Raw genomic sequence first — 27,786 nt, 5'->3', positions numbered from 1 at the left:
GGGCTCCTGGTAAGAGGACAAAAAATGGCCTCCAGTGATCTCGTCTATTGTGGTTGGCCCATAAACTAGTCCCTGGCAATCAAAGCCCTGTGACCATCAGTGCCAAAGCTCCTAGTATGAATCATCTCCGGTGACATGCACTCATCCAACTGAACCTATTGGACCCTTCACATCACTCAATCGATGCTCACATCGTGACCTTAGGTAAGGTAGGATTACTTGTTGAGTTTAAGCATATAAATAAGCAAAGGAAAAGAAACTTACCAAGATTCTCCTAGTCACAATGAGTGAACCAGAAAAAGCCCAGCTTGAGAATCGAGAACCCTTGGAGTCCAAATTATAGTCTAGTGAAGCGTCCTCAATGGTGGACTAGGCCTAAGTCCCCTAAAAAAAGGTGTTAGAGAGGGTGAGTGTCCTATTATGCTTGGATCCTATTGCAACATAAGACTTTATCTACGAGTCAGGTTGTTTGGCATTGCAGCCCTAATCGGTTGGTAAATTTTATCCAAGGCTGAATACAAGTGAGAAATCAATAGTGAAGAAGTACCACGAGGGAAAGATGAAAAGGACTTTAAAAAGAGAGTCAAAGAGTGCTTGAAATTATCGAAAGGGAAATGGATGGGGGATGATGATGCACCCCAGTTAGATGTGGAATGGTGAGAGCTAGTCCATTGATTGGCTTAGGGCATTGACTGACATGTGTCGTAGTGGCTGCCCAATCCTAGGCTTTCGATATGCCCATGGAAACATTGCTGCTATGATCGTGGAACACAACACACATCATCTCAACATGCCTCGACACTTATGTGCTCCTAGCATTAGCTTACGAGCTCCCTATCTAGCTTGTCTTGAAACGTAGACCAAGGAGTGTGACATGTGTGCAAGTTAACGTGCCAGATAACCTATAAGGTGCAAGGAAGCTAGTTGGCAAGATCCCTCATAGGTGCACCACCGACCGACCTTGATCTTCTGAGAAAGGTTCGAGTGTGAGCTTACCTATTGAGGTGAACTATGCCTGAGTAGGGCTAAGCTAGGGGAAACTCTAGTGGAAGCCCATAATGATACTGATGTGTAAATCATTCATCTAACTTGGGTATAAGGGTGAAAGACTAATTGAACCATTTGGTAGCTAGTTCCCTCTAAAGTTTCCTTTAGGATAGATAGAGCCTTTAGCGAGTTTTATTGGGTAAAGCCATGGTTAGAGGCATTGGGGCACAATGCCCTCAACCTATTCTCAAACTTTAAATAAGTATGATGATGTAGCTATTTCATTGAGATACTCCATGGAATCGAGACCTCAAAGTGGGCCATTTTTTGTAAGTAGAACTGGCGACACATAATGAACTAAAAGTTGGGTTATAGTGCCTAATTATGCGCTAACCTAGAACCCTTAAAGGTGTTGGTCGATTAAGACAATAAGATGGTGATCATGAAAGTCAAAATCCTCTAAGTAGTGTGTAACAACCCACCTATCAAATCAACTAGCCTTGAAAATAAATGGCGCTTAAGCACATGATCTATACTAGATCATCGAGGCAAGGGCCAAGCCCCGATAAGTAGGAGGGTATGATGGTTGCTGCAAAACTTAATGCGCAAGCTTGTGCAAAGAGACTATCAGTGCAAATCTTGGTGGTAGTAGCAAATATTCAAATGAGAATTTTGAAGGCCAAAGAAGGGAAAGGTTATATGTGAACAGCACTTGCACATAGGTTAGTCGATCCTTAGAGATGGGTCTAACATGAGCTTTGAAAGGAAATTGAGTTAAAATTCTTAAATTGGGACACAATGGCTAATAGCAACATTAGGGATTCTAAAGACATCGATTAGGGCCTTAGAAAGATTTATGTTTTCTATTTAATGACCTGCCCACACTAGAAACAACTCAATTGGAGGTAGGTTCCATTGGCCAAAAAAGTAATGCATGTCACATTATATCCTATTTGCCCTAGCAGCCCTTGAAAATATGGAGGAGTGAGTGTTATTCATGCCTAATTGTACTCATAATTGCATGGGTTTCCAAATTGAGCAAGCTCTAGTCAATGGAACAATGTAGGTAAGGGAAGCCAGCAAAGTGGATCTCTAACCTTGGGAAAAGGATTGGCTCTAAGGGTTGGGCGTAGGGGTCCCAGTCTTGAACCTTTTGGCTACCAATGCACTACTCAGGCTACCCCCACAGTGAGAGTAATTCAATGCGTGGAGGTTAGGGGATGGACTAGGAATGGCTCCCTCGGGGGCCTTTCCCATGTGATGAATAGTCAACTCAAAATTGTTACGGACTAAGGGAATTCGACTATTTAATTAAAACAAAGCATTACTATGGTCCCTAGGGATGCTCACTCAATGTGATTTTTACCCAGTGCTCTAAATGTTAAAGTGAAGAAATTCAACCAATCGAGGTAAATGATAGGAGTAATATGACTCTTTTAAGGTAGCCAAATGCCTCTACATATAATTAGTGACACACATGAGTGGATTAACAAGATTCCCATTGTCCCTATCGACTATCCAGCAAAACCACAACGAAGGGAACGGGTTTAGCAGAACCAGCAAAAAAGAAAACCTAATTGAGCTTGACTCTAGTCTAACTGAAATGACTTGAGAGGTGTAAGATAAGTGGGAGCCCTCTAACAAAATTGAAATATCATTTCTTTTAATGTTATTTTACTTATTTCATGAATCGGAGGTGAGGCACAACCCTTTCTTTTAGACATAAGGCCAACCTTGGTCAGTTAATCTAGGCAAAAGACATTGTCAAGTGGGGAGTTTACTAGGGTAGCACATCTATTACAAGATAATGCAAATGTCCTATTATAATCTCAATGAGAACAAGAATCTCATGTGGAATAAAAGGGAAAAGGCTCATTTCATTATAATTTCTAGTACAAATATAAACCTTGAAAGCATGGCCTATTGATCTTTTAGGCCTTCAAAATTTAAAGCTAGAGGCATTAGAAAAGTTACCATAGGGATAATTAGCTTGTGGCAATGAAGTATTCATTAGCGACATTGCTTGTTGATCCTTCGATGTCAACTTTTCCCATCATTGTGAAGCAAAATTCTCTAAGTGTTGGATTATTCACCCACTAATATGAAATGTGAGCCAGGTTTAGACCATTGTGAGATAGGTTAGTTTTACCCTATTGATAGCAATGTTATAATAGTAATTCAACCTAGAATGAGAAAACTGTTGATTCACACAATTGGTCATTGTGCTTGGTTGAAAAGCTAGGGGCAAGAAGCTATCATGCACTGGATTATGATTGAATGCCTCTAAGTCAAAATCTAGGCTAGAAGTGATGCATGTGCCCATCATGCAATTGCAGACCTACAGCATGGATGTATGGCCCCCAAGGGCATGTGTCATAGGTGCAGCCCCTGCTACGACAAGCTATGCAGGCCTCATTAGAGCTTAATTCCTACTGAGCGATGAGTAGAATCCTTTGAAGATGACTTAAATATGCAATGGGGTATTGTAAATGGTAGAGTAGCCTTGCTATCATGATCCATTGAGATTCAATCCTTTGTTGCTTCGATTCATCCCTCCCCTACACACCCACCAAAGTCCTCTCACTTTATTTTTTTACACTGCATCCCTCTAGGGTTGGGGATGAATGATGTTTTCCATTGCAATTGATTCAATCAGGTGATGAAATCCTACATTCGAGCTTCTAAGTAAATGAGGACCGAATGCCCTTGGTATTTGTTATAGGGATGGCCTTGCCCTTGGTGAGGGCACTTGCCTCAAACTCTATTAACACACACTGTCTCCTGGTGTAGGTTCTTACCTTGAACACCATCGACAGCATCTAGCCCTTGGTTGGTGTGGGCTATCGCATCCAACACCATTGATAGATGCAAACAAATTGTTGCCTTAGGCCCTATCAGCAGATGTTGGACCTTTGGTTTGGGATGTTGCCTAGGACACCATTACCAGATACTAGCACTTGGCATAGGTACTTACCTCCACCACCATCTATGCAAGTGGGCCCTTGGTTTAGGTTGTTACCTTGAACACCTCTTTGGTAGATGTTGGCACTTGGTGTGGCATGTGTACCATAACCCCTCCATCCAAGACACTTACTTGCCTCTCGATCGCTATTGGCATTAAATGATGCTCGGTGCATGTGTCATGAGCTCTGGTCTTAAGCCAAACTTTGTGTGGCCTTGGATAGGGAATTGACTCCATTTGCTTAAGTCAGTGTACAAAATTCAAGTGCTTAGCATAATTCTAACTCATCAAAGATTGTGCTACAATATTGGGCCTTCTAGAAGCCAATATATACTGCTCCTCCTATGACTGTATTCAGGCATGCTCACACCTAGGTTTGGCCATGTGCTCACACCTCGATCATCAGTGTTTGCACTTGGGTCTGACTGTGTGTTAGTGCATCACTCACCAATGCTCGTACCTAGGCCTGGCTCAATCTTACTAAATCTAGACACCATGCCTGAGCTTCTAGAGTCTTGATCACTGCCCATACTACTATTCTAGGCTAGTTCCCCATGATCTAGGCCTTTAATAGGCTTTAAAGCCTGGTCCCCCTAGCTATCGACCTTGTTTCACTAAAGCTAGAATTGTTCCTTGACTTAGAGAGAACCCCTAAGCTAGTACCAGCTTGTGGACTGTGACATATGCATGTGCCTTAACCACTATCAAGACATGTTGGCCTTTGGACTCAACATGTGCTTTGACTACTATCAACACATGTTGACCCTTTGTATGGGCAGTTCCCTCAAATACCATTGGCACATATTGGGCCATGTATCATGTGCAGGAATCCTAGCATCAACCATGCACCATACGCACCATGACCAAGTAATAGGTGGGCTTAAGCACATCTTTATATTTCTTCCATGCCAATGCCATTTTAATGCCTTGCAAATTCATATAAGTGCTCACTAGTGCCTGGACATAGGCCTGGCTCAATTTTATTGAACATAAACACTGTGCTTATGCCTCAGAGTCTTGATCACTACCAATACCACTATTCTGGGCTAGTTCCCCATACTTTGGCCTCTAATAGGCCTCAAGGCTCGGTCCTCCTGGCTGTCAGACCCTATCCTACTAGAACTATAATAGCATCTCATCTTGAAAAGAACCTCTATGCCTGACTAGCTTGCAGACTAGACACATGCACATGCCTTGACCCTCATTGGGACATGTTAGCCCTTGGTCTTGGCACATACTTCAACCACCATCAGCACATGCTAGGCCATGCACCATGCATACGTATCTTGGGCCTGGGCAATGCACCATGTGCACCATAACTGAGCAATAGGTGGATTTAGGCACATCTTAGTTCTGCAAAGCCAATGCCATTTTTATGGCTTGTAAAATCATATAAGCACTCTTTAATGCCTGCACCTAGGATTTTCTCAATTTTGCCAAACATAAACACCATGTCCTAGCCTCTAGAGTCTTGATCATTACCCATACCACTATTTTAGGCTAGTTCCCTATGACCTGGGCCTCTAGTAGGCCTTTAAGAACAAGTCATCATGGCTATTGGACCCTATCTTGCTAGAATTAGAATTATCCCTCAACTCAGAGAGAAGCCTTAGGTTTAGACTAGCTTGCAGACCATTACACATACATATGCCTTGACCACTATCAAGACATGTTAGGCCTTGGTCTTAGCACATGCTTCGACTATCATCAGCACATACTAGCTCTTTGTGTGGGCAGTTTCTTTGAACACCATTAGCATATGCTGGGTTATGCTATCTTGGGCTTGGGCCATGAACCATGGGAACCACAATTGAATGATAGGTGGGTTCAAGCAATTTGTATGTTTTTGTTAAGCCAATGCCATTTTTATGGCTTATAAATTCATATAAGTGCTCACCAACACTTACACTTGGTCCCAGCTCAATTTTGCCAAACTCAAAAGCCATGCCTGAGCCTCTGAAGTCTTGATCACTACTCATACCACCATTCTTAGCTAGTTCCCTGTGACCTAGGCCTCTAGTACACTTCAAGGCTTGGCCCCTTAGTTGTCAGACCCTATCTCGCTAAAATTGGAATTGCTCCTTAACTTAAAAAAAACCCATGGGCTTGGGCCAGCTTGTAGATCATGACACATGTGCATGCCTCGACCACCATCATCACCCAATGACCTTCAATGCATGTGTCATGGTCTGCAAGCTAGTTCAGGCCTAGGGGTTCTTTCTAAGTTGAGTAGCAGTACAAGTTCTAATGGGATAGAGTCTAATAGCTTAAAAGACTAGGCCATAAGGTACATTAAAGGTTCAAGTCACATGGAACTAGCTTAAAACAATAGGGTGAGTACTGATCGAGACTCTAGAGGCTTAGGAAAGAGGATAAGGTTAGCCAAGATTGAGCTAGGCCTAAGGACAGGCACTAGTGAACAATGGGTGGGCATCCAGTTAGACCCAAGCAGGAGCACTAATGATCAAGGTATGGGTGCATAGTCAGGCCCAAGTCTAGGCTTGTATAAACATAGTCTTAAAAGGATTATATTTATGGGCTTCTAGAAGGCTTAGTGCTTAGCATGATTATAACAAGTCAAAGATCGTGCAATAGCACCAAATCCCCTAAAATCAAAGATTGTAAGCTCTAGAGTTTAAGAATGTATTTTAGGCTCTGATTATAAGAGGGATTCAGCTATAAAGAGAGAGCCCCCCATCCTCATTACGCATACACTAGAACCATTGAGTAATAACATCTTTACTCTTGCCTTAAACTTTATGTTGTTTTTTTAGCCTTTTTTCAAACACTTGTTGTGCCCTATTGTTTTGCAATGTATTGGCCAACCAACCCCATAGTCTAAAGTGATCATGCATTATTTCTTGTGTTAGACTGATTTAGGATGTAGAAGAGTTCATTCCCCAGTTATGGAGGTATGCGATATTGAAGCTTAATTCTCAACCTATGACAAGTTGAATCAAAGTTTAGTTTGGGGGAGCTAGGAGTACGCAGTAGAATGAAATACTAGGGGGTATCAAAGCCTGGATCAAACCAAAGGTGGTGACTAAAGCCTTGGTTTAGAGTGTGCAACAGATCTCTACTCAAGACATGAGGAGCCAGAGTTGTAGTAAAAGCTAAAGTTGGTGTGAAGAGCCAGAGTTGGCATTAGTGCAAGTTAGAGGACTTGCATGCGGGCATCCTAGTGTGGTGTGCAAGCACTGTGGTATGTTGTGCAAGCATGTTTTGGGCTATAGCATGTTTAGGGAAAACCAGACAAGAGGCCAAAAAAAGGTGCTTGAGTAGCGCCCACCTACAAACAAGTAGGGGAAAGCTTTAGAAAGATATATGCCAATAAGCACTCGATTAGTGAAGTGTTAGAGGCTATTTTACAAATAATAGATTGGTTTAGAGATGTTAAAGGACCCTTGAATAAGGCACTAAAGAAGCTCATGCAATGTAATGAGGCATTGGAGTACATGGTGACTATTGTGAGAAGAGCTAGCTAGGCTCAAGGTTGACCATGTTACATTACGAGCTACTGTGGTTGCCAATACAAGCTTATGACCAAGAGTGAAGGTGCTTAAGCATTTCATTAATAGACTAATGCCATAGGTCAAGGTCAAACTATAATGAAAAGGAGTTCAAGAGTTGAGTCAGGCTAGATTTGCTATAGAATCATTGACTTAAGTTGAGTGCACCAAGTTTTCAAGGCCAAAGGAAAAAGAAAAGAGTAGGGGAGACACCGAAGAAAAGGCTATAGGGAGGCCTAGATTTAGTAAGATCAACAAACTATCAGTAAAGGCATGGGGCCCATGAGTTGCTATTTTTGTGCCAGTTCACATTGGGTTAGGGAATGCCCAAAGCTTTCAACCATCAAATGGGAAGAAAGGTTGTCCAAAAGCAAAGCGGCAATGGTAAACAACCTTAGAAGGGGCCCAACGAAAAGCAACCAGGTGCTAGTCGAGACTGCTAAGGGATTGGGACCTCTTGAAAAGATGATAAAGGGAAACCAATGGCAATAGAGTGCCACAACATGAGTTTTATAGTACAACCAAATTCTTCACAAGAGAGGGTGCTGCAGGTAACTAAGAAAAGCACCGAAAGTGTTGACAGCATGGGTTAAAGTGACCAGCACTTGTACCTAGGCCTGGCTCAATTTTGCCAAACCTGATCACTATCCTTGAGCCTTTAAAGTCTTGATCACTACCCATACCACTATTTTATGCTAGTTCCCTATGACTCAGGCCTCCAACAGGCCTCAAAGCCTAGTCCTTCTATTTGTTAGACCTAGTATCACTAGAACTGGAACTGCTTCTTGACTCAAAGAGAACCCTTAGGCTTGGACTAGCTTGTGGATCATGACACATGCACATGCCTCAACCACCATTAACATAAAATGACCTTCAGTGCATGCATATGCCTCAACCACTATCGAGACTTGTTAGCCATTTGTCTTGGCACATGCTTCGATTAGCATTGGCATAAGCTGGCCCTTGTGTAGGTAGTTCCCTCAAACACCATTAGCACATGTTGGTCCATGCACTACATGTGAGTATCCTAGGCCTAGGCCACACACTTTGCATATTATAATTGAGCAGTAGGTGGGTTCAAGCACATCTTTGTATTTTTACCTTGCCAATGCCATTTTTATGGCTTGTAAATTCTTATAATGGTCCCTTAAGCTTCCATGTTAAGTTTCATGGCAAGATGACTTGTTTTCTATTTTTTATGATGTTTGGAATTTTTCATGGTTCAAGATTTTTTGAAAGTTTTTTAAAAGGATTTTTGGCTCTAAGTTTGGTACGTGACGCTTTTATTTTTATTGGCATTCATAAAAAATTTAGCTAAAAAATTGAAATGTAAAAGATTTTGTGGCCATTTGGAAAAAGCATCCCTATTTCAGACACTTGAATGGCTACTGCCTATGAACTTGTAAAAGCTCTTATGCTCTTAAAGGAGGTATGAGTTGTCAAGGTTCCTTGGGGGATAGGAGACCAATATAGGGGCCAAAGACTAGTACCCATCACACATCATGTGCACACACCCCTGGCCCTCCACCCCTAATCGTCAGAACCCTTAATGCCACCGATCAGGTTCTCCGATGATGCTCCAAAGATTGTGCCTTAGGTAAAAACACATGCTCAAGGCTAGCATGTGTACCGTAGCCTAGAATCAAACTTTAGCCAAGGCCTTGACCATCAATGGCACATGTTAGCACATGGTACGACATATGCCTCGATCATCATTGGCATAAGCTGGCCTTCGATATGAGCACTTGCATCAACCACCATTGACACAAGCTGGCCTTTCGTATGGGCACTTGCCTCGACCATTATTGGCACATGCTAGCCCTTGGTGCGAGCACATGCCAACCTTTGGTGCAAGCATATGCCTCGATTAGCATTGGCACAATTTGGACCTAGTGTGAGCACATGTCTTAATTAGCATCAACAGAAGATGGTCTTTAGTGTAGGTAGTTGCCTCAAATACATCGGCACTTGTTGACCCTTGCTACTGGCAGTTACGTCAAACACCATCAGCACATGCTAGGCCTTGGTGAGGGCACATGCCTTGACCACCATCAGTACATACAGACCTTTGCTATGGGATATGCCTGTTTGGAAAAAGTGCCCCCATTTTAAACCCCTTAATGTTTACTACTAGTACATCTATAAAATCTCTCATGCTCTTTAGGTGTTCATGATGGGCCTATCATTATGTACATTCGCAATAACATCCTAGAGCAAAATCTAGGCCATGTATGCCTTTTGGCCATGTTGTCTGATGATTGGTTGCTTTAGTGACTCGTAGGCACCCATGGCCTTAACCAATTGGCATGCATAGTAAAAAGGGCTTGGCTATGCCAAGCTCAAGCTGATGCCTACAGTTGATGCTACCCCAAACCCCAAACCAAGTCTGTGAATCAGGTAATGGCTCTTTAGGTTAGTGCAAGTAGAAGCTATGGTTATAGGCTTGGTCTAGCCTAGTCTATCAGGTATTTGGTAATATCATGGTCATTTGTCATCGACCACAAAAATGGCTAGGCCTAATTGAGCCCGTGCATGCAGTTGATGCTGCCCAAGGCCCTAGGAACAAGTTCCTGAATCGGCCAATGTCTTTTTCGAATGGTGACAATAGAGTTTGTATGTATAGTCCTGGCTAGACTAAGCGTTGGTGGTGTATGCCATTGTTGCCTATTGGATGGCAAGGGCAGTCTCATGGACATTGCTTATGTTTTTCCCATGCCAAGTAGTTATGGCATGGCCTCGTTCATTGTTTTATCTGCTCGCTCATCAAACAATTGATTGGGTGGGTTACAGACTAGTGTGCATGGATGCTACCACTTGTAGTAATAGGCATAGGAGTGGTGCTACAGTTGTGCATGTTGGTAGGCTCTAAGCTTGATGCATCAAACTGTTGACTGATCATCCATTTCAATATACCCCTATGTGGTCATCATACCTTAGGGGTGTAATTAGGATCCTATGCCGCATACCAAAATCAATGGAAATTGGATGTCTTGCTATCCCTCATCAATCTTATGTCGTTAGGGGCTACGAGTTAGACCTCAATCATGTCACATGACCCAATTATGCCTTTGTTGCCTATTGGATGGCAGGGGCAATCTTATGCACATTGCTTTTGTTTTTCCCATGCTGAGCAGTTGTGGCATGGCCTCGTACATGGTTTCATCTGCTTGCTCATCGAATAATCGATTGGGTGGGTTATAGACCAGTTTGTATGGATGCTACCACTTGTAGTAATAGGTATAGGAGTGGTGCTACAGTTGTGCATGTTGGTAGGCTCCAAGCTTGATGCATCAAAGTATTGACCCATCATCCATTTCAATCTACCCCTATGTGGTCATCATAGCTTGGGGGTGCAATTAGGATCCTATGTCGCATACCAAAATCAATGGAAACCAGATGTCTTGCCATCCCTCATCAATCTTATGTCTTTAGGGGCTAGAGTTAAAACTCAATCATGCCTCATGACCTAATTATGCCACCCAAACCTCCATGGCTACATTGGTGCATTGGTGTTCGATAGTGCTCTTAGATGTGGAACATTTTGTGGGCATGGGCTGTCAACCTTGTTCATCTAATGCTATGCATTTTATGTGCTTAACATGCAAGACATTTGTACTCCATGTTGGCTCTCTTCACTGCTTTGTTGGTGTGTTGAGGCCTATGTGGTGTTATAAACTAATTCAGATTGTGAAACTGTGAATGGCTTATTAAATTAGTTATAGTTTATTTGATGGTATCTACTATTCAGATAAGCATAGTAATACTAAAGCTAATACGTGCAGAAACCTCAACTTCTAAAAGGGATGCATTTATTAGATAAAATGTCGACACTAGCTTTGCTCGTTGTTTTGATGATTCATGATAACTTTATGGATTGCATGGCCTTTGTGCTGTGCTAGCAACGCATCATTCAAATTTTTGCCTTATGAAGTTTCGATGCTAGGATAGTGGCCTACTATGGTGGTGATGAGTGATGGAAAGTTAGGGTTTGATTCTGGAGAGAGAGCTTGAGAAATAGCTACCACATCCAAAGAAGGCAATAGGAGCAAAAATTACCCAATCTTGACACAGGGAGTTGTGACAATAAATAACAATATTGAGCTTTATGAGTCTAACAATTAGAATGAGTACAATCTAAATCCCTTAGTGAGGATCCATTGGAAGGCAAGTCTAATGCCAGTAGCCATAGTAATTCTAGCTCCAATAGCATAAATTTAAGTTATTATAGTTAAAAAGCTCATAGTTAGAGTTAGGGTTAAATCCTTTGCTTTGCCTCACAATAAGCATCGGTTTACTTGTCCTTACTACTAGCGATGTGCCTTTGGCCTTAACTAGCTGAGTCATTCCTCTGACACTGCTACTTTAAAGAAATTAAAGTGCTTAAAGTAGGCCCTTGCTTGTATGCATTAGCATGGGATAACATCATAGGATTTTGGTCCTATTGTATTAGCCTTCAAGATTAGAGTAATGATTAACAGAGACAATCAAGGGGATTTGTATTTCATAGTTAAAAGTGAAATTTTTGGATTTATAAGAGATGAACAACTACAAAAGCATTTACCAAGGATATTTTTATTAATCAAGAATGAAAGTTTGGGGCTAGAACATGATCAGATACCATCCTAGTCTCTACCATAAATGATGCTGACCAAGGATCAATGGATGTTACTTTTAAGACTCTATTGGTACCTTATGAGAAATCAAAGTCTTTGAGTTTCAAGGGGAATATGGTCGTAGGGCTAAAACTTAAAGGAATTGATAGAAGGGCACCACTAGGAGTAGAGCCTATAGCTTAATTTCACTCAACATGAGGAAACTTACTCGGTCAACACATAGTAAGGATTGACAGATTGAGAGCTTTTTCTTGATTCTATAGGTGGTGGTGCATGGCCATTCTTAGTTGGTGGAGTGATTTGTCTGGTTAATTCTATTAATGAATAAGATCTTAACCTACTAACTAGCTACATGGAGGTAATTCTTCATAGCTAGCTTTTTAAAAGGACTATGGCCATTTAAGCCAAGGAAGTTTGAGGGAATAACAGGTCTATGACACCCATAGATGTTCTAGGCTACTCATACACAACATTGATGTATTGAACAAGTCTATAGCCTTTGTTGATAGGCTCTGATAATCATTGAAATTTCACCGTGATGGGGATAGATCATTGTAATTGTTAGTCTTTAATGAGGAATTCTTAGTAAACGTGAGTTTTCAGATTATGTTGACTATGTCCTTGTCCTTTGTACACATCGCCTATTGCTCTTACCGATTGAATGGTTTGATGAAGTGTTTAGATCATGGTGATGTGGATGGTTCATTACCAGAGATGTTGTAAGAAGTCCATTGAACCTTATCATTTAGAGGAAGAAGAAGTTGCAACAAGGTTTTCATAGGTGACATTATAAAAGGATCATTGTCGAAACCTACTCAATGAATGACCCACAAACACATTAATGAAACACCTAGGGATGAGGGTGCATTTATGCCCTAAGCCCCTTTCAGCCTTGTGCATGTACATCAGTTGATTCATTTTGCCTTCTAAGTGGGTGACACGATTGGTATCATTGCCTATGGCTGAATAATGAACCCTTGACATGAATCACACTAAGGAACCCTAATGAAAAAGAGCGTGTGTGCCATTGCCATCCCATTTGCGATGTGTGTGAGGGCGACACCATAACTCTTTCTATCATGAAAACCAAAATGACTATTTATAATAGATATCTTGGCTCTCTCATTAATGAAGAATGTAGTAAAATGTGATACTTGGTGTGAATTGCAGAATCCCATGAATCATTGAATCTTGGAATGCAAGTTGCTTCCTATTCCATTGGGCCAAGGACACGTCTACTTGAGTGCCATATGTTGTTGCCCTTTCACCCCATTACCCATTGGGCTTTTGGTGAAGGGGTAGAAGATGGCCTCCCATGATCTCGTCGATCATGGTTGGCCCAAAAGTGAGTCCTTGGCAATGATTGCACCAACCATCAATGGTAAAGCTCTTGATGTGCCTCATCTCCTATGACATGCACTCATTGTCTATCTAGACCCCATCGGCCCCTTACATCGCTCAATCTATGCTTGCATTACCATCCCAGGTCAGGCAAGATTACCTACTGAGTTTAAGCATATCAATAAGTGATGGAAAAGAAACTTACCAAGATTCCCTAGTAATGGCAAGCAAACTAGGAAGAGCCTAGTTTGAGAATCGGGCACCCCTAAGATCTGAATTGTAGTCTAAAGAAGCATCTTTAATGGCGGACCAGGCTTAAGTCCCCTGAAAAAAGGCATCAAAAAAAGTAAGAGCCCTATTATGCCTAGACCCTATCCTACAATAAGGTGCAACCTGTTAGTCAGGTTGTTTGGGAATGCAACCCAAATTGAGCAGTAAATTCTATCCAAGGCTAAATTCGGGTGAGTGACCGATAGCAAAAAAGTACCGCAAGGGAAAGATGAAAAGGTCTTTGAAAAGAGATTTAAATAGTGCTTGAAATTGTTATAAGGGAAATAAATGGGGGTTGGCTATGCACCTTGGTCAAACATAGAATCGCAAGAGCCGACCTGTAGATAGGCACGAAGCATGGATCGATACGGGTCATGGTGGCAGCCTAAGCTTGGGCTTTCAATATGCCTATAGAGATGTCATTTTTATAATTTTGGAATGCAACACAAGTCATCTTAGTGTGCCTTGGCACTCGCATTCTCAAGATATTGGCTTGTAGGCTCCCCATCTGGTCTATCTTAAAACATGAACCAAAAAGTCTAACATGTGTGCAAGTCAATAAGCTAGAAAACCCATAAGGTGCAAGGAAGCTAATTGGTGAGATCCCTCATAGGTGCACCACTGACTGACCTTGATCTTTTGAAAAGGGTTCAAGTGTAAGCATGCCTGTTGGGACCAAAATGATGGTGAACTATGCTTGAGTAGGGTAAAGCTAGAGGAAACTCTGATGGAGGCCTATAGTGATATTAACGTGCAAATCATTCGTCTGACTTGGGTTTAGTGGTGAAAGACTAATTGAACCATTTAGTAGCTAGTTCCCTTTGAAGTTTCCCTCAAGATAGCAAGAGCACTTAGCAAGTTCTATCGGGTAAAGCCAATGATTAAAGACATCAAGGGTGTAATGCTCTCAACCTACTCTCAAACTTTAAATAGGTAGGATGGTACAGCTACTTCATTGAGCTGTGCCACAGAATCGAGAGTTCTAAATGGGCCATTTTTGGTAAGCAAAAATGGCAATAAGGGATGAACTGGAAGCTGAGTTATGGTGCCCAACTGTGTGCTAACCTAGAACCTATAAAGGGTGTTGGTTGATTAACATAATAGGATAAGGGTCACGAAAGTTGAAATCTTCTAAGTGTGTAACAACTTACCTATCGAATCAACTAGCTTAAAAAATGGATGGCATTTAAACATGCGACCTATACACAACTATTAGGACAAGGGCAAAGGTCGGCCCTAATGAGTAGAAGGGCATGGTGGTCACTGCAAAACTTAGGGCATGAGCCCCGTAGAGTAGTCTCGATGCTAATCTTGGTGGTAGTAGCAAATATTCAAATGAGAACATTGAATGCTGAAAAGGGGAAAGGTTCCCATGTGAATTACACTTGCACATGGATTAGTTGATCCTAAGAGATGGGGGAAGCCTATTCAATAGTGTGTCCAATGTGAACTTTAAAAGTGAATCAAGTTAAAATTCTTGAACCAGGATGCATAGGCTGATAGCAATATTAGGAAGTCAACAAAATGGATCCATAGCCTCAAGAAAAAGATTGGCTTTGAGGGCCAGGCACGGGGTCCTAATCCCAAACTCATCGGCTGTTGATGTACTACTCGAACTGGTATCATGGCAATAGTGGGTCATTGTGTGCCAATAAAGGATGGACTTGGAAAGGCTTCCTTGAGGGCTTTCCCCGAGTAATGAATAGTCAACTCAAAATTGATACAGATAAGGGGAATCTAACTATTTAATTAAAACAAAGCATTACAATGGTCCCTACGAATACTCATGCAATGTGATTTGTGCCCAGTGCTCTAAATGTCAAAGTGAAGAACTCAACCAAGTGAGGGTAAACAACAGGACCAACTATGACTCTCTTATGGTAGCCAAATGCCTTATCATCTAATTAGTGAGCACGTGAATGGATTAACACAATTCCCATTGTCCCTATCTACTATCCAATGAAACCACAATCAAAGGAATAGGCTTGGTAGAATTAGTAGGGAAAGAAGACCCTATTCAGCTTGACTCTAGTGCAACCTTTGAAATGAATTAAGAGGTGTAGGATAAGTGGAAGCCCTAAGTCAAAATTGAAATACCATAACTTTTAACATTATTTTACTTATTCCATGAATCGGAGGCAAGGCAGAACCCCTTATATTTGGCCTACGGCTAACCTTGATTAGTTAATTAAGGTAAAAGACATTGTCAAGTGGAGAGTTTGTCTGGGGTAACACATCTATTAAAAGATAATACAGGTGTCCTAAGATGAGCTCAAATAGAATAGAAATCTCAAATGGAACAAAAAGATAAAAGCTCATTTGATTTTGATTTCCAATACGAATAAACTATGAAAGCATGGCTTTTTAATCCTGTAGACTTTCAGAATTTGAAGCTAGAGGTGTCAGAAAAGTTAACAGAAGGATAACTGTCTTATGGTAGACAAGTGTTCATAGTGAAGTTGCTTTTTAATCCTTCAATGTTGGCTCTTCCTATCATTGTGAAGCAAAATTCACCAAGTGTTCGATTGTTCACCCCCCAATAAGGAATGTGAGCTAAGTTTACCCTGTTATGAGATAGGTTAGTTTTACTAAAATGGCAGCATCACAATAACAATTCAACCTAATATGAGAGGAATCGTTGATTCCTATATTTGGTTATCCCACTTGGTTAAAAAGCTAGTGGCATGAAGCTACCATGCACTTGATTATGACTGAATGCCTTTACATTAGAATCTAGGTTAGAAGGGACACATGCATCTGTCACCCAATTGTCGACTAGTAGTAAGAGCCTACGCCTTGAAGGGCACATGTCATAGGTGTAACACCCATAGCAAACAAGCCATACGGGCCTCCTTAGAGCTCAATTCCCATCGAGTGGTGGGAAAAATCCTTTGTAGATGACTTAAATACACGATAGGGTATTGTAAGTGGTAGAGTGGCCTTGTTGCCACGATCCACTAAGATTCAACCATTTTGTTGCTTGATTCACCCCTCCCCCCACCATAGCCATTAAAGTCTTTTCACTTTATTTTTTTTTTCACCACACCTCACTAGGTTGGGGATGAATGGTGTTCTCCATTGCAATTGATTTAGTCGGGTGATGATGTCCCTTTCTTGAGCATACAAGTAAACAACAATTGAATGCTCTTAGTATTTCTTACAGTGATAGGCTCACTTTTGGTGCAAGCACTTGCCTCGAACTCTATCGGCACATGCTGGCCCCAATCTAGGTTGTTGCAATGAGCACCATCAACAGCATTTAGCCTTTGGTTGGTATAGGTAATCACATCCAACACCATCTATAGATGCTGGCCCCTTAGTGTGAGATGTTACCTTAGACACCAAAGCTAAATGCTGGTGTCACGGGCTTTGACCTTAGACTCAGAATCCATGCGGCCTTAGGCTTGGAATCACCTCCTTGTAACCTAAGTCTGCCTAAAACAGAAGTGTATGATGGTGTACAAATGAGAGTGGAGCACCCCTCTATTTATAGTTGAGGCTCCCAGCTACACTTATGGCTAAATCCTTAGGATCAAGGCAAAAAACAAGGAATTACAAAGATTACAATCAATAAGGATTCTATCTCCTGATTCTAAGGGTCAACCAGATCTGCAAGAAGGCTCCTACTGATCCTGGGATCTTCCAAAAGATCCACTTGCATATCTTACATCTTGGGCCCTACTAGATGTCGTGCGGGCATCATGCAGGCCAGACCTTGGCCTCACGGGTTGGCCTGTAGGCTGTACTGGCGTTCTGGACTTGCCTTCAAGGCCTTGTGTGCTAATTCCCGCTAGTGCGCCTGGTGTGCGGGCCTCAACCTCAGGTGCGCATGCTGGTGCACCCGCCCAAGGCATGACAGCCAAAGGTTGAGGCTCGCACACTAGGTGCGCTGTCAGGTATTTGCACGCAAGGCCTAGGAGACAAGACCAAAATGCCCACACAGCTTGCAGGCCAGCTCATGAGGCTAAGGCTTGGCCTGTAGGATGCCCGCACCACATCCAGAGGGGCCTAAGGTGGGAGATACGCAAGATCTTTTAGAAGCCTGCAGGATCAGGAGGAGCCTCCTGGTAGATTTGGTTGACCCTAGAATTCAAGAGTTAGAATCCTGATTGATTGTAATCTTTGTAATTCCTTAATTTTAGCCTTGATTCTAGGGATATTGCCATTAAGTGTAGCTAGAGCCTCAACTATAAATAGAAGGCTGCTTTACCCTCATTTGTACGTCATCAAACACTTTTGTTTCAATGAATACAAAGTGTATTCTAGCAAGCTATCTTGTTTTCCTATTTCTTCAGCCCTTCCCATTGTTCTAGTGCCCGTACGTTGGTGTTTTAAACTGACTTAGGCTACAAAGAAGTGATTCCAAGCCTAAGGCCATATAGATTCTGAGTCTAAGGTCAAAGCCCGTGACAGTTGGTATTAGAGTAAGTTCGGTTCTATATGTTTGTGTTGTTTAGGTTAGATCACAGTCGAGGAAATGGCATCCCAGAGTGATGTTGCTAGCCAACAACTAGAGGCCTAGGAGCAGGGGCGTGGAAGAGGCAAGAAGGCCAATTTGAGAGACATCTGGTCTACCATGTACAGTAGACTGGCCGAGGTGGAAGTGAGGATGGGCGACATGCAAGAAAAGCTTGAGGATGTGGAGACTCACATTGAAGTGCTAGACTCCATGAAGGAGGAGCTCAGTGGCGAGTTGCAAGCTGCTCTCAATAATGGTATGGACATGATCACCCAAAAGAATGAGACCTTGGAGGCTATGGTGGAGGCCTTAAGCAGGAGGATAGAGGAGCTCACCAGTGAGCTCATTGCTTGCAAGATTGTCATTGGGAATGGCATGTTTGTTGAAGTGTCTAAGTCTAGGATGAATGTCCCCAAGCCTAAAGAGTTCAAGGGAATTAGGGTGGCCAAAGAAGTAGACAACTACCTATAGGGTATGGAGTAGTATTTCTAGGCCATGGGCATACAGGATGAGGCAATAAAGGTAAGCACCGCTGCTATGTATCTCACTAATGTAGCCTTATTGTGGTGGAGGCGCAGGTGTGATAATGTTAGGCAATGGAGCGCCAAGATTAGAACCTTGGCAGAGTTCCAAAAAGAGTTCAGAGAGCAATTTTACCCGGAGTATGCCGATGATGAGGCACGGACAAAGTTACGCAGGCTGAGCCAGTAAGGGGACATAAGGGTGTATGTCCAAAAATTTTTTGAACTGATGCTACAGACCTCGGATCTAGGTGAGAATGATGCTTTATTTGCTTTCATGGATGCGCTGAAGCCATGGGTGAAGTATGAGCTACAATGGAGGGGAATTCATGACTTGGTTAAAGCCATGACTACTGTTGAGTCCTTTATAGAGTTTAAGCCTTTGAACAAGTTCGAATCTTCCAAGCCCAAGGGTAAGGGCAAGGATAAGAGGGATCGAAAGAAGCAGTCCAAGGGGAAAAATTGTGATCGGGAGTCCAAGGATGGGGACCAAGACCGTTCAACCAAAGATGGTGAGAGGAAGCCACCAGCAGGTAAGTGGAAAGCAAAGGGGGACCGAGAGCCACTAGCATGCTACCTATGAGGAGGGAGCCATATAGCACGTAATTGCCCACAGAAGGGCAAGCTGGCTATTGTAGACAAAGAGTCTGACGAGGAGCTAGAGATAGGGGCAGCAAAGTTTAGGTTGTTGGTGCTCAATGCTGTCTAGAGTAAGGGGAGTCGCAAGCCAAAGGGCTTGATGTTTATGGATCTGATGGTTGCGAGTCAGAAGGTGAGCACACTGGTGGACACAGGTGCCTCACATCTTTTTATTTTAGGTGATGGAGCCCAGAAGCTTAAACTAAAAGTGCAGAAAGGGATTGGTACCATTAAAACAATGAACTCCAAAGAGGTTCCAGCCATTGGAGTAGCGCGGGGAGTGGAGTTGCAGCTTGGAGACTGGAAAGGCAAGGAAACCATAGAGGTAATACCCCTTGATGACTATGACTTTGTGATTGGGTTGGATTTCCTTGTTAGGATTAACGCCCTCCTTCTGCCTTTTGCTAATTGCATTTGCATCTTGGATGCACGGTGCCAATGCCTAGTACCATTGAAGAGAGGGTCTAGAGTTAGGTCGCAGGTGGTGTCAGCCATCCAATTTGCCAAGGTGATAAGCAAAGAAGAAGACACCTTCTTGGCAACCTTGAAGTATGAGGAGCCAAGGGAGAAGGAGACCGAGTCACCCTTGGAGGTGCTAAAAGTGCTGAAAACCTTTAGTGATGTGATGCTCGTAAAGCTGCCTAACCAGCTACCACCTAAGAGAGAGGTGGACCATAAGATTGAGTTGGTGTCCAAGGCCAAGCCGCCAGTTAGAGCCCCTTACCGAATGTCCCCACCAAAGTTGGAGGAGTTAAGGAAGTAGCTCAAAAAGTTAGTTGATGCTGGCTTCATTAGGCCATCAAAGGTACCATATGTTGCACCGATTCTATTCCAATGCAAGCATGATGGGTCAGTGCAACTATGCATAGACTACCGGGATTTGAACAAGCTGACTATCAAGAACAAGTACCCTATCCCACTTATTACGGACTTGTTCGACCAACTTGGGAGCGCAAGGTGGTTCATTAAGCTGGATTTGAGGTCAGGCTACTAACAAGTCATGATCACAGAGGGAGATGAGCCCAAGACAGCATGTGTCACTCGGTATGGTTCGTATGAGTTCCTGGTTATGCCATTTGGACTCACGAATGCCCCAGCAACATTTTGCACCCTTATGAACAAGGTACTTCAGTCGTTTCTTGATCGGTTTGTTATTGTTTATTTGGATGACATTGTGATCTACAGCTAGACTTTGGGAGAGCATGTAGACCACTTGAGATAGGTGTTTGAGGTGTTGTGGGTGCACAAGCTATTTGTCAAAAGGGAAAAGTGCTCATTTGCCCAGCAGGAGATCCCATTCCTAGGCCACATAATGAGAGGTGGTAGGATACGCATGGATGAAGGCAAGGTGCATGCCATCCTAGAGTGGGAACCACCAGCCAAGGTCACTGAGTTGAGGTCATTCCTTGGGCTGGTCAACTACTATAGGCACTTCATCAAAGGTCACTCAGTAATAGCCACGCCATTGAACTAACTTGCTCAAGAAAGGGAGAGCATGGGAGTGGAGCGCAAGGTGGCAGGAAGCCTTCGATAGGTTTAAATAGGCTATGACCGAGGAGCCATTCTTGGCCTTGCCAGACCATGCCAAGCCGTATGAGGTGTATATGGATGCATCAGACTTTGCCATAGGGGGCATGTTGATGCAAGGAGGGACATCCAGTCACGTTCGAGAGCAGGAATCTGATGCATTATATACATGATTCAAGAGAAGGAGATAATTGTAGTGGTGTACTGGTTGCGTACTTGGCACCCTTACCTGTTGGGGTCAAGGTTCATGGTTAGGATGGACAATGTGGTGACTAGCTACTTCCCAACACAGAAGAAGCTATCCCCCAAGCAGGTGAGATGGCAAGATTTTTTTACGAAATTTGATTTCCAGATTGAGTACAAGCCAGAGCGGGCGAACTTAGTGGTAGATGCCCTAAGCAAGAAGGCTAACCTTGCTGTCATTAGCCAACCAGAGGGGTCACTGGTGTTGCACATCAAGGAGGGACTTACGCATGATCCTACAGCCAAGGCTCTTATGGAGTATGCCTAGCAAGGTAAGAGTAGGCGATTTTGGGTGCATGATGGTTTGTTGTACACCAGGGGTAGTAGATTGTTTGTGCTGCAGCATGGAAAGCTTCGCAAGAAAGTTTTGCAAGAGTGTCATGATTCATGGTGGGCTAGAAACCCAAGAGTGAGCCGCACCTTGGCATTGCTAAAGGACCGATACTACTGGCTGCACATAAGGGATGATGTGGAGGCCTATGTGAAGACTTGTCTTGTGTGCCAACAGGACAAAGTGGAGCTCAAGAAACCAGGCGGTCTCTTAGAGCCATTGCCAGTGCCAAAACGACCATGGGAGAGTGTTTCTTTGGCCTTTATAGTTGGTGTACCCAAGGTAGAGGGGTTTGGAAGCATCATGGTAGTGGTGGACAGGTTTTCCAAGTATGGAATCTTCATTACAGCAACCAAAGAGTGCCCACCCGAAGAGGCAGCTTGATTGTTCCTAAAAAACATGGTTAAGAACTAAGGAGTGCCGAGGACCATTGTTAGTGATTAGGATGGGCGTTTCACGGGCAGGTTCTGGACTGAGATGTTCAAACTGTTGGGGTCAGACTTGAACTTTTCCACCAACATGCATTCGCAGACCGATGGGCAGACTGAGCATGTGAATGGACTATTGGAGGTCTACCTTAGGCACTATGTGAGTGCCACACAAAGGGACTTGTTAAAGCAGCTAGATGTTGCGTAGTTTTCCTACAACTTGCAAAGGAGTGAGGCAATGAACCAGAGCCCATTCGAGGTTGTGACAGGTCAACAACCACTAACATCTGGATCGATTACTGTAGGTTATACAAGGCCGAATCTAGCAGCATACAAGTTTGCCAAGGCATGGCAAGAGCAAATTGACTTGGACAAAGTTTGTCTACATAAGACGATAAAGAGGTCAAAGAAGTGGGCAGACTAGAATAGGTAGGACATGCAGTTCCAAGTTGGAGAATTGGTGTTGGTGAAGCTGCATCCCATTATGTGCCACAGGGGGCTGCACAAAGGCTTAGTTTGGAGGTATGAGGGAATTTTTTGAGTAGTCAAGAGGGTAGGCAAGGTTGCCTACAAGCTGAATATGCCACCCAAGCTGAAGGTACACCCGATGTTCCATGTAAGCATGCTCAAGCCGTTCCATGAGGATGAGGGAGATCCAGGACGGGCAGAGTCAAAGCGTGCACCATTGGGAGCAAAGGCCTTCTATGAGAAGGAGATCCACAGCATCTTAGCTGATCAGGAGGTGAGACGAAAAAACTACCAACCAAAACAAGAGTACTTGGTGTGTGGAAGGGACTTTCAGACAGTGAGGCGAGCTAGGAACCAGCAGAGGACTTATGGTAGTTTGGGGATCAGATCAGGCAATACCATGCAAAGGACACAACAAAGGCATTGCGCAATCAGGTGGGGGAGAATGTCATGCCCTGGGTGGGTGTGCCAGGCACATTAGGCACACCAGCACAAAAGCTAGAGGTTGAGGCCCGCATACCAGGTGCTCTGGTGGGTATTTACACACAAGGCCTAGGAGACAAGGCCAGAACGCTTGCACAGCTTGCAGGCCAGCCCGTGAGGCCAAGGCCTGGCCTGCAGGATGCCCGCACCTGGGCATGGCTTAATTTTGCCAAATTTGAACACTGTGTATGAGCCTTTAGAGTCTTGATCACTGGTCATACCACTGTTCTATGCTACTTCCTCATGACCTAGGCCTCCTATAGGCCTTAAAGCTTGGTCCCCCTGATTGTTGTACCTTGTCTCATTAGAACTCAAACTGCTCCTTGACTTGGAGAGAACCTTTGGGCTAGGGCTAGCTTGTAGATTGTGACACATGCACATAACTCAACCACCATCGAGACAAGTTGGCCCTTGGTCTTAGTGCATGCTTTAACCATCATTGACAAATGTTGGCCCTTTGTGTAGGTAGTTCCCTCAAACACCATTGCAACATGCTAGGCCGTGCACTATGCAAGGGTATCCTATGCCTGGGCCATGCACCACACGCACCACTACTGGGCAATAGGTAGGGTCAAGCACATTTTCAAATTTTTACTGTCCTAATGGCATTTTTATGGCTTGTAAATTCATATAGGCACTCACCAATGCCCACACCAAGGCGAACCTCAATTTTGTCGAACATGAACATCATGCTTGAGCCTCCAGAGTCTTGATCACTACCCATACCACTGTTCTAGGTTGGTTCCCTATGACTTGTGCCTCTTATATGCCTCAAGGCTTGGTCCCCCTAATTGTTGAAACCTATCCCACTAGAACTAGAACTACTCCATGACTTAGAAAAAATCCCTAGGCCTAGACCAGCTTGCAGACCATGACACATGCACATGCCTCGACCACAGTTGGGACATGTTGGCCATTGGTTTCGGCACATGTCTTGACCACCATCAGCACATGTTGGGCTATGCACCACGCACGAGTATCCTAGACCCAAGCCATGCACCTTTCGTACCACGATCAAGTAGTAGGTGGGTTCAAGCACATCTTCATGTTTCTACCATGCCAATGCCATTTTTATGGCTTGTAAATTCATATAAGCACTCATTAGCAACCACACTTAAGCCTGGCTCAATTTTGCCAAACATGAACACTGTGCCTAAGCCTCTAGAGTCTTGAACACTACCCATACCATTGTTCTGTGCTAGTTCCTTATGACTTGGGCCTCATTAAGCCTCAAGGCCTGGTCCCCATGGCTATTAGACCTTGTCCCATAAGAATAGGGACTGCTCCTCTACTCAAAAAGAACCCTTGGGCCTAGACTACCTTGTAAACCATGACACATGCACATGACTCAACCACCATTGGACAAGTTGGCCCTTGGTTTTGGTATATGCTTTGATTGCCATTGGCACATGCTAGCCTTTTGTGTGGAAAATTTTCTTGAGCACCAATAACATAGGTTGCATCATACACCACATGTAGGTATCTTGGGCTCCGGCCATGCACCAAGTGCACCACGATCGGGTAGTAGGTGGGTTTAGGAGCATCTTCATAGTTTTGTCATGCCAATGTCATTGTTATTGCTTGTAAATTCATATAAGCTCTCACCAACATTCGCACTTAGGTCTGGCTCAATTTTGCTAAACATGAACACCATGCCTGAGCCTCTGAAGTCTTGATCACTACCCATACCATTGTTCTAGGTTAGTTCCCTATGACTTGGGCCTCTAGTAGGCCTCAAGGCCTGGTCCTTCTGGCTATTGGACCCTATGTCGCTAGAATTGGAACTTCTCATTGACTTAGAGAAAACCTTTGGGCTTGGACTAGCTTGCGAACTGTGACACATGCACATGGCTTGACCACTATTAGGACATGTTGGCCTTTGGTCTCGGCACATGCTTCAACCATGTGCACCACGTGCTATTGTCTTATGCCTAGACCATGCACTATGTGCACCATGACTAGGCGGTAGGTGGGTTTAGACACATCTTTATATTTTTACCATGCTAATTCCATATTTATGGCTCGTAAATTCAAATTAAGACTCACCAATGCCCACACCTAGGCTTCACTCAATTTTGCCAAATAAGAATGTCGTGTATGACCCTCTAGAGTCTTAATCACTACCCATACCACTGTTTTAGGCTAGTTCCCCACAACCTGCACCTTTTGTAGGCCTTAAGACTTGGTCATCTAGCTATAGAACCTTGTCCCACTAAAACTAGAATTGCTCAACATGGAGAGAACCTTTGGGCTAGACCAGCTTACGAACTATGACACATGTGCATGCTTCGACCACTATTAGGACATGTTCACCCTTGGTCTTGGCACATGCTTTGACCACCATCAGCACATGTAGGGCTATGCACCACATGCAAGTATCCTAGGCCTGAGCCATGCACCATGCGTACCACAACTGAGCAATAGGTGGGTTTATGCACATCTTCATATTTTTGCCATGCTAATGCCATTTTTATGACTTGTAAATTCATATAAGCACTTACTGATGCCTATATCTAGGAGTGGTTTAATTTGACCAAACATGAACATTGTGCTTAAGCCTCTTGAGTCTTGATCACTGCCCATACCACTATTCTGGGCTAGCTCCTCATGACTTAGGCCTTAAGGCCTTGTCTCCTTGGCTATTGGACCCTATCCCACTAGAATTGGAACTATTCCTCAGCTTGAAAGGAACCCCTAGGCTTGGACCAGCTTATGGACTGTGACACATGCACATGCCTTGACTACCATCACAACATGTTAGCCTTTGGTCTTAGCATATGCTTCGATCACCATCGAAAACCATCAGCACATGTTGGGCTATGCACCACGCATGGGTATCCTGGGCCTAGGCTGTGCACCATACACACCATACACACCATGGCCATGCAATAGGTGGTTTAGGCACATCTTTATATTTATGCCATGCTAATGCTATTTTATTGATTGTAAACTCATATAAGCACTCACTAGTGCCCGCACCTGGGCTTGGCTCAATTTTGTCAAACATGAATACTGTGCCTAAGCCTTTGGAGTCTTGATCATAGCCCATACCCTTATTCTAGGTTAATTCCTCATGACCTGGGCCTTTAGTAGGCCTCAAGGCCTAGTCTTCTCGGTTGTCAGACCCTATCCCACCAGAATTGGAACTGCTTTTCGACTTAGAGAGAATCCCTGGGCCTAGACCAGTTTACAAACTATGACACATGCTTCAACCACCATTGGCACTTGTTGGCCCTTTATGCAAGCAGCTCCCTTAAACACCATCAGTACACACTAGGCTGTAAAGTACACACAAGTATCCTAGACTCAAGTAGCACACCATGTGCATCATGATCGATCGATAGGTGGGTTCAAGTACATCTTCATATTTCTATCAAGCCAATGCCATTTTTTATCTTATAAATTCATATAAGCACTCACCAGTGCTCGTGCTTGAGCTTGGCTAAATTTTCCTATACCTGAACATCATGCCTAAGCCTTTGGAGTCTTGATCAATCCTCATCCCACTATTTTGGGCTAGTTCTTAGTGACCTGGGCCGTTAGTATACAACAAGGCCTAGTCCCCCTAGCTGTCAAACCCTATCCCACTAGAACTGGAACTACTTCTTGACCTGGAGAGAACCCTTAGGCCTAGACCAGCTTGCAAACCATGATACATGCACATTCCTCGACCACCATTGGCACCTAATGACCTTCAGTGCATGTACATGCCTTAACCACCATCGGGACATGTTTGCCCTTAGTCTCGACCCATGTGCCAACCACCATTGGCCATGTTGGCCCTCGATAGGGGTTGTTGCCTTGACATTATCACCAAATATTGGCACTTGGTGCGACATAGGTACTTAACCCTCACACCACTCTTTTATCCTTCCTAGGGCACTTGTTTGCCCCTAGAGTGCCATAGACATAAAATGATGCTTGGTACATGTGTGGCAGGCTCGATCTTAAGCCAAACTTCATGTCACCTTAGATAGGGAATTGACTTCGTGCACCTTAGTCAACCTATGAAACTCAAGTGCTTAACATAATTCTAGCTTATCCAAGATTGTGCTAAAGTATTGGGCTTTCTAAAAGCCCCTAAATCTAATTTGCCTAGGACATGTTTAGGCGTGCTTGCACCTAGGTCTGACTTGCACCCGTACCTTGATCATCAGTGCCCTTGCCTAGGTCTAACTGTATGCCCACATATCACTTACCAGCACTTGCACTTAGGTTTGACTCAATTTTACCAAACCTGAATACCATGCCTAAACCTCTGGAGCCTTGATCACTGCCCATACCACTGTTCTATGCTAGTTTTCCATGAGTTAAGCCTCCAATACACCTCAAAGCTTGGTCTCCTTGGCTGTTAGACCTTGTTGCACTAAAATTGGAATTGCTTCTTAACTCAGAGAGAATCCTTGGCTTGGACAACTTGCAGACTGTGACACAAGAACATGCCTCGACCACCCTCAGTGCATGTGTTACACCTTACATAAGCACTATTAGAACTAAGGTCCCAGCACCAATGCTTGGAGGCTAGACCATTGCTCAAGCACTAGTCCATGAGAATAAGTTCCTACGACAGTTACCTAATGTTAAGCTTGAAGACCATTTAAGAGAAGTTTCTAGAAAGCCTCAAAAAGATGGTGCAGGCACTATAGGTGCAAAGGCTCTAGATAAGCTTGGACATAGGCCAGGTGCATGGGTGCAAAACCTTTTAGAAGAGTTAGATACAAAATTTGGTATGGTTACTATAACACCAAGTAGGGAAGCTTTTGGAAAGCCTGAGACATAGGCACTCTACAAGAGAGCCTGGAACCTTCTAAACCTGGTGTGCCACAAAGTGTTTGGAACTAACTCCTTTCTAAAAATTCCCTAACCGACCTTGTATGAATCTAGAGGACTTGGAACCCTTTAGAATGTATATAAGATTCACACACTTGGCTCCTTAATGACCATATAGGCCATTGGGGATCAAGTATAAATAGAGGTGGCCCTTTCCCCATAATACCAACTCATG

The 27,786-nt window shown here is 43.5% G+C and overlaps 1 non-coding gene and 3 pseudogenes across 1 annotated transcript; all 4 read left to right on the top strand.

The window, feature by feature from the left end:
- The first annotated feature begins 195 nt into the window (after positions 1–195).
- On the top strand, positions 196–3,538 carry LOC149514809 (25S ribosomal RNA). The gene has a single exon (XR_016328426.1). It is a non-coding gene; the product is annotated as a 25S ribosomal RNA (ribosomal RNA).
- Positions 3,539–11,074: 7,536 nt separating this feature from the next.
- LOC149514808 (18S ribosomal RNA) lies at positions 11,075–12,875 on the top strand (annotated as a pseudogene).
- A 289-nt stretch (positions 12,876–13,164) lies between these two features.
- On the top strand, positions 13,165–13,320 carry LOC149514807 (5.8S ribosomal RNA; annotated as a pseudogene).
- Positions 13,321–13,548: 228 nt separating this feature from the next.
- Positions 13,549–16,671, top strand: LOC149514806 (25S ribosomal RNA; annotated as a pseudogene).
- Positions 16,672–27,786: the final 11,115 nt, after the last annotated feature.

The sequence above is a fragment of the Durio zibethinus genome, chromosome 15 (assembly GCF_047325235.1).
Source record: "Durio zibethinus cultivar Kanyao isolate XHJ-2024 chromosome 15, ASM4732523v1, whole genome shotgun sequence".
Lineage (NCBI taxonomy): Eukaryota > Viridiplantae > Streptophyta > Magnoliopsida > Malvales > Malvaceae > Durio > Durio zibethinus.
The sequence above is the reverse complement of the archived record's forward strand: the minus strand, read 5'-3'. Positions and strand labels throughout refer to the sequence as shown.